The sequence below is a fragment of the Suncus etruscus genome, chromosome 11 (genome assembly GCF_024139225.1).
Source record: "Suncus etruscus isolate mSunEtr1 chromosome 11, mSunEtr1.pri.cur, whole genome shotgun sequence".
Classification (NCBI taxonomy): Eukaryota; Metazoa; Chordata; class Mammalia; order Eulipotyphla; family Soricidae; genus Suncus; species Suncus etruscus.
Window position 1 is genome coordinate 89,239,406 of NC_064858.1, and position 6,222 is coordinate 89,245,627.

The window sequence follows — 6,222 nt, forward strand, 5'->3', positions numbered from 1 at the left end:
TTTGTATTACACTACTATATGGATATATACTTCTATATCAATATTTAACTTTCTATGTTAAGTTAGATGCTTTACTTGTTGTGTTGTTTTTTTTTTTTTGTCTTTGTTTTATTTTGGGGGGTGGTGAGGGGTTTGAACCACACTTGACTGATCTCACGGCTGGAGTCTGGCTCTACGTTCAGGGATTACTCATGTTGGTGCTAAGAAGACCAAATACAGAGGTAGGGATCAAATCCAGGTCCTGGGAAGCATTTGTGCTAGACAACTGCCTTACTTGCTATACTATATTTCCATGACCCGCAATGGGAGGTTTTGATGAAGAACTGTTGAGATCAGCTTTATTAATTATGGGTATTTTTTCAGAGATTGCTAATATTTGGCATAAGATGTATCTAGTAAAACAACAGTTCACATCATTTAGGACTTAGAAACTAAATTAAAAATAAAAAGATTAAAAAAAATGGGAACAAAGAAAACAAATAACAAATTTCTGCCCAACTTTAATAACAAACAAAACTCTGACTTTACTGTCATTCATAGTATAGAAAATTACAAATTACAAGAACTGGAGTAATTGGGTACTTTACTTGCATGCAGTCAATGAGGCCTTAATCCCTGGTGTTCAATTAGTTTCCTGAGCCCACCAGGTGTAATTCCTGAGTGCAGATTCAGAAATAGTCCTTAAACAATGCAGTCCCCAAAACAAACACATGAAGAAAATTCCAAATTTCAGAAATGAAGGCTGCACTATACTATTATTAGTAGCAAGTTTCTAAGGAATTTGTTGAAGTTGCCCCAAACCACTTTAATTTAAATTTCTTGCCAATTATCATTGTCATACTTTAACCCCTAGTTCCACCATTGCTTTGCAAAATGTTGCAAACACATAGAAAACCTGAAATTTTCTGAGTTTGAAAGTATTTTATTTTCTGAAAATCTGAAATATTTTAAGATTTAAATGTTTTCCATTGTCATGGAGCAGTTGAAATATTTTTTATAAAATAGTGTGAATGTATGTGAAAGATAGACATTAAATAAGAAATATGGCCTCATATTTAGATATTAGCTATTATCTCAATATTGGATATTGATATATCTAGAGGCCAGACAGAAAGCACAGCGGTGGGTTGTTTGCCTTGCACCTGGTCTACTCAGAACAGACCTGGGTTTGATTCCCGGCAGCCCATATGGTCCCCCATGACTGCCAGGAGCAATTTCTGAGCACAGAGTTATTAATAACACCTTAGCATCGCCGGTGTAACCCCAAAACCAAACCAAACAAAATCCAAAAACTTGTCATGTCTAGGCTCTTAATTTTTATTGTGTGATTTTTAATATAACACGTTATTGGGAAATTATTATAGTGTCAAGGACTTTTCTTATTATCTTATTCCTATGTCTTTTTATGTACTTCACTCATAGAGGAGAGATTTTTAAGTTGAATTTTGAAGAATAAATAGGAGCTTGCTAATAGAAAAATCATTTTTACTATTACAACAAAGATGTGACACAGAATAGTATAGGATGAATTTTAAAAGGTAAGAGTATTCTTGGAGTTAATAGGACAGGATTTAAGCAATTTCTCATGGGATTTTACCAATAATTATCAGAGATTTGGGTTGACAATAGATGAGAATGAAGGGTAAAGTGGTAATATCTGATGTCAATATCATCATAGATCAAGAATATATACCCATCTGGTGATGAAAGACTGATTTTGTGACCAAAAAGATTTTGCTTCTATTACCTTAGCAATAGGACATAAATGAAAGAGCAATAAAAGTGTAAGAAAATATACAGGTATGAATTGATATTATGAGATTTTTTCCTCATCTGATAATTTCTGTCTTCTCTAATATAGAAACCATTTCACTGTTTGTGACAAAGAGAAACTAGAGAATTTGAGAAGAAAGCTTTTTTCAACTATAGTGAAAGTAAAGGAACCAGCCAAGAAGAAAAGAGAAAATCTTTTGAGAAAGATATTGTAAAATTTGAAATCTATCCATCTGCAGTAGCAAATATTTATGTTGTTAATACCCTTTTTCTCTACATCTACTCAGTACTGTTGCAGGGTATATCCAAATTTTAGGATTTCTAAATTTTTTTCTAAATTTCATAATTTTAGGATTTTCTAAATTCTAAAAAGACTCCTTTTAGCAGGAAGACTAAAGTTTATGTGGCTTGAGAGAGTTGGTGATTATAGGAGACATTTATATATAGGGAATTGTGACACTGGAAATTGTATTTGTACATTACATATTTTGCTATATTTATTTTCATTTTATTTGAGTAAAAATGAACATTTTGCAGCCTAACAAAGAAATAATTGAGGCCAGAAAATGCCCGATGTTTAGCGAGAATATATAAATGCAAGAAAATGTAAAATTTCAAGGAGATCCCTGGCCAGGATTAATGGAAATAGCTTTTTTATAGCTGCATTAAAAATAGGAAACTGTAACAATTTTTAAGACTTGAGTGATAGAGGTACTAAGAATGGATAATAAGGTTGAAGTTGAAATAGGTTACTAAAATGAGAATTAAAACGGAAGAAGTCATAAATTATCTGGCTAAATTATTGATTGAAGTTCATGGATATTGATTCTGAATATTGATTATGATGGCACTTTGGAGTGAAGAGAAATGATCTAAGAGAAATGATCTAAAATAAATGACCCGAAAGCTGAGTTCTAGTTTATTTAGGGAAATGAACATAAGGGAGGAAAGTTTTCTTTGCATGAGGTGAAAAGAAAAGTAGTCTGTTGTAACTGTAATTACATCATTGCCTGATGATAGGGTTTATCATATATTTAAGAGAACTTTAAGTAGCTTATATATATATTTGGTTTTTGGGTCACACCCGGCAGTGCTCAGGGGTTACTCCTGGCTGTCTGCTCAGAAAGAGCTCCTGGCAGGCACGGGGGACCATATGGGACACTGGGATTCGAACCAACCACCTTTGTTCCTGGATCGGCTGCTTGCAAGGCAAACGCCACTGTGTTATCTCTCTGGGCCCAGTAGCTTATATTCTTATAGAGAAAATAATGTGGAAACAACATAATAGGCTAATAATAAGGAATTTGAATTTTAAAAAATGGCATTCAAGGGAAAACAATAAAAAAATGAACTACGGTATAGAATATGACCAACTTAAAATAAAAACATCATACCAATGTTTTTGATATAATTACATAAAATAGTAATAGTACTAAGATTTTAGTACTATGAATTTTATTTTGTAGAATTAAAGACAAGAATAATTTTAGCTATAGGGAAAAGAAAAGGGCTCTCAATTAGCTCTCTGAGTTCCTCTATACGTGTGCTCTTTACAGCAGCCACATTTTCCTACATCATAAAAAATGTGTTCAAGTAAACATAATGAAATATCAACAAGTTCATTAAAAGTGTTCTTCGAATTTTTGATTTTGTATAATTTTACAATCTTTGTTAAGAATTTATATTTGTTTTTATATCAGTTGGTTTTTTATGATAGTCTTAATATAAGGGGCAATATACTCCTAACAAAGATAAGTTCAAAGTAATGTTTTTGGTAAGATTCTGGGATCAAAGCATTTCTATTTTTGTAGGAGCCTCTACCAGGGGTCCTCAAACTTTTTAAACAGGGGGCCAGTTCACTGTCCCTCAGACCATTGGAGGGTCTGACTATAATAAAAACAAAACTTATGAACGAATTCTTATGCACACTGCATATATCTTATTTTGCAATGAAGAAACAAAACAGATACAAATACAATATGTGGCCCGCGGGCCATAGTTTGAGGACCATTGCAGGGAATCCTGATTACATAAACTACTGGGTAGAAAACTTTAATGATGGGGTTAATTGATGAACTTTCAACTTGGATACTATGGTACTGGTGACCATCCAAGACTTCACAACTGTGCACAGTGAACTTCAGGGCTCAGGAGGTATGTGATATTAGGGCTTTACCTCAGAGAATTCAAGTAATGGATTTCTCAACTCCTCAACACCTTAACTAATTTTCCATAATTCTACCCAATATTTTCTCACTTATTTGTCTAAATCTATCTTAAGGTGAGAGATAGTACAAGTGTTAAGGGCACATGGCTTACATTCAGTCTACCCTACCAGTTTTTCTGAAGAACCACATCTCCACAGGTGGATGCAGTCTAGAAGCCAGTAAGCACCCCTGGGTGTGACTTGGAGTCCCGTGCCACTGTCAATTCTTGCTGACAGAGAATTCCCAGGCCTCCTGAAATCTACTTGAGAATCTCCAACTCACCTCCATATAAATAAAATATGAAAATATACACCACAGATGTGCTCTTTTTGATAAAAAAAAATGTACTCTTTTTGATGAAGCACAATAATGCTTTTTAGCGATTTTAGATCTGTTAATATTAGAGTACAGAAGAATTTCTTGAAATCAACTAAGAAGATTATTATATAGAGTAGTTGTGAATGTTTTTATACTTGTAACAGGGGTAGAATATCTAACTACCTGTGACTTTCAACAATCACCTTTGTGTAATCTTATCTAGTTTCTCATTTTTGTGTACCTAATAGTATGTGAAGAGGTGTTCCATTCCTGCCATTTAACAACAAAAGGAATATTATTTTTCAACTCTGCTATAATGTCTTTGTGTTATTCAACCTTGAGTCAGCCAGCAACTTACTATGTGATATGACTTTAAATTGCTGCTTTGATTACTAATCTCTCATTTAATGTTTCCTTTAGTAATGTTTGCTTTTTGCTTCCTAAACAAACATGTTTCCTGGCCTTGTAAGAAAAGCATAAGAGCAGCACAGTTAATTTTAAAAGAGCATAATATTTTAAATTTATTTTAGGTATTATTGCTAATAAGAATTACCGTAAAGCATGGGAGTATGGTTGAGGAAAGTATGAATAATTTACTCAAAGAGCATTATATTTTTAACTATAATAAATACCGAATATTTACAAACATAGTTGGATAATGCTTTTAAAAACATTCCATTAAGTGTTGCTGTATTTATCTTCTTCCACTGAAAAATTGGTTGGGATCTTCCATGGTGATATACATATATTTCTTTTAGATTTATTATAGTTTATTAAATCAGTTCACTATTTTAAGACTTTATTGTCTATCTTGTCAGATATGTCCCTAAAGTTAGTTATTTTAGTGATGCATTTTAAAAAAAAATTTTGTTTTGTAAGTTATAGCCTATCATTTAAACATAAGAAAGTTCATGGGACCTGAGCAATGGCGCAAGGGGTAAGACGTCTGTTTTGTCTGTGCTAGCCTAGGACAGATCACAGTTAGATTCCCTGGATTCCCATATGATCCCCCAAACCAGGAGCAATTTCTGAGCACAGCAGGGAGTAACCCCTGAGAGTCACCGGGTATGACCCAAAATCCAAAAAAAAAAAAAAAGAAAAAAAAGAAAGTCCAGAAATGTGTCTTTAAATGGTCTTGCGTATAGGTGGTCTTGGGTATGATTCTCTGCTCTTTGTACCTTTGAAAGGTCTTGAACACCATCTGGCCTTAGTTACCCTGGATTACAACCAGTGTGGTACCAACAATAATAACAATTACTTTCAATAAGATCATGGGTAATTCATATCTGTCCTGTGTCATGGATTAAATACTTCAATACAACTATAAAATATTTTAATTGAAATTTTTCATACGTTAGAACATATTGGAAAGCCCAAGTTAATTAATCTTAGCTATAACTAAAGTTTCTAATCAATGCGTCATGATATGACCATGTACCAGGCATACAAATTTATGCTATCATAGCATATTGTGATTCTAATATTGTTATAGATAATGTTTTTTTCTAAATAAACATTTTACCACTAAAATAATGTAAGTAATGTTCACTAATAATATAAAATTTAAAATATGTTATCCAACCTGAAAATTATGTGAGAAGTTGAATATGAGCAGAACTTTCCAAAAGCTCTTTTTTAAGTGTTGATTTAAGTATAATGGATCGAGAAATTTTGCTTAGCCTTTTATTTTGCTCGATGTGAAGATTAGTCTTTGGTATTAGGTTTTTATCAGGGGACTTATTTGGGTAGCTTTATTGTGAAAATAATTGATTTGGTAAAGGCTTTTTAGTGCTTACATGTGTATGCATGTATTAGACATGCATGCTTTAAAGGTTCTGCATTCTATTTCTACACAAAATTAAAGTTACTCAGAAGCTTCCAGGCATGTCAAAAGAACTAGAACATATTTTATTTATTGCTTCAA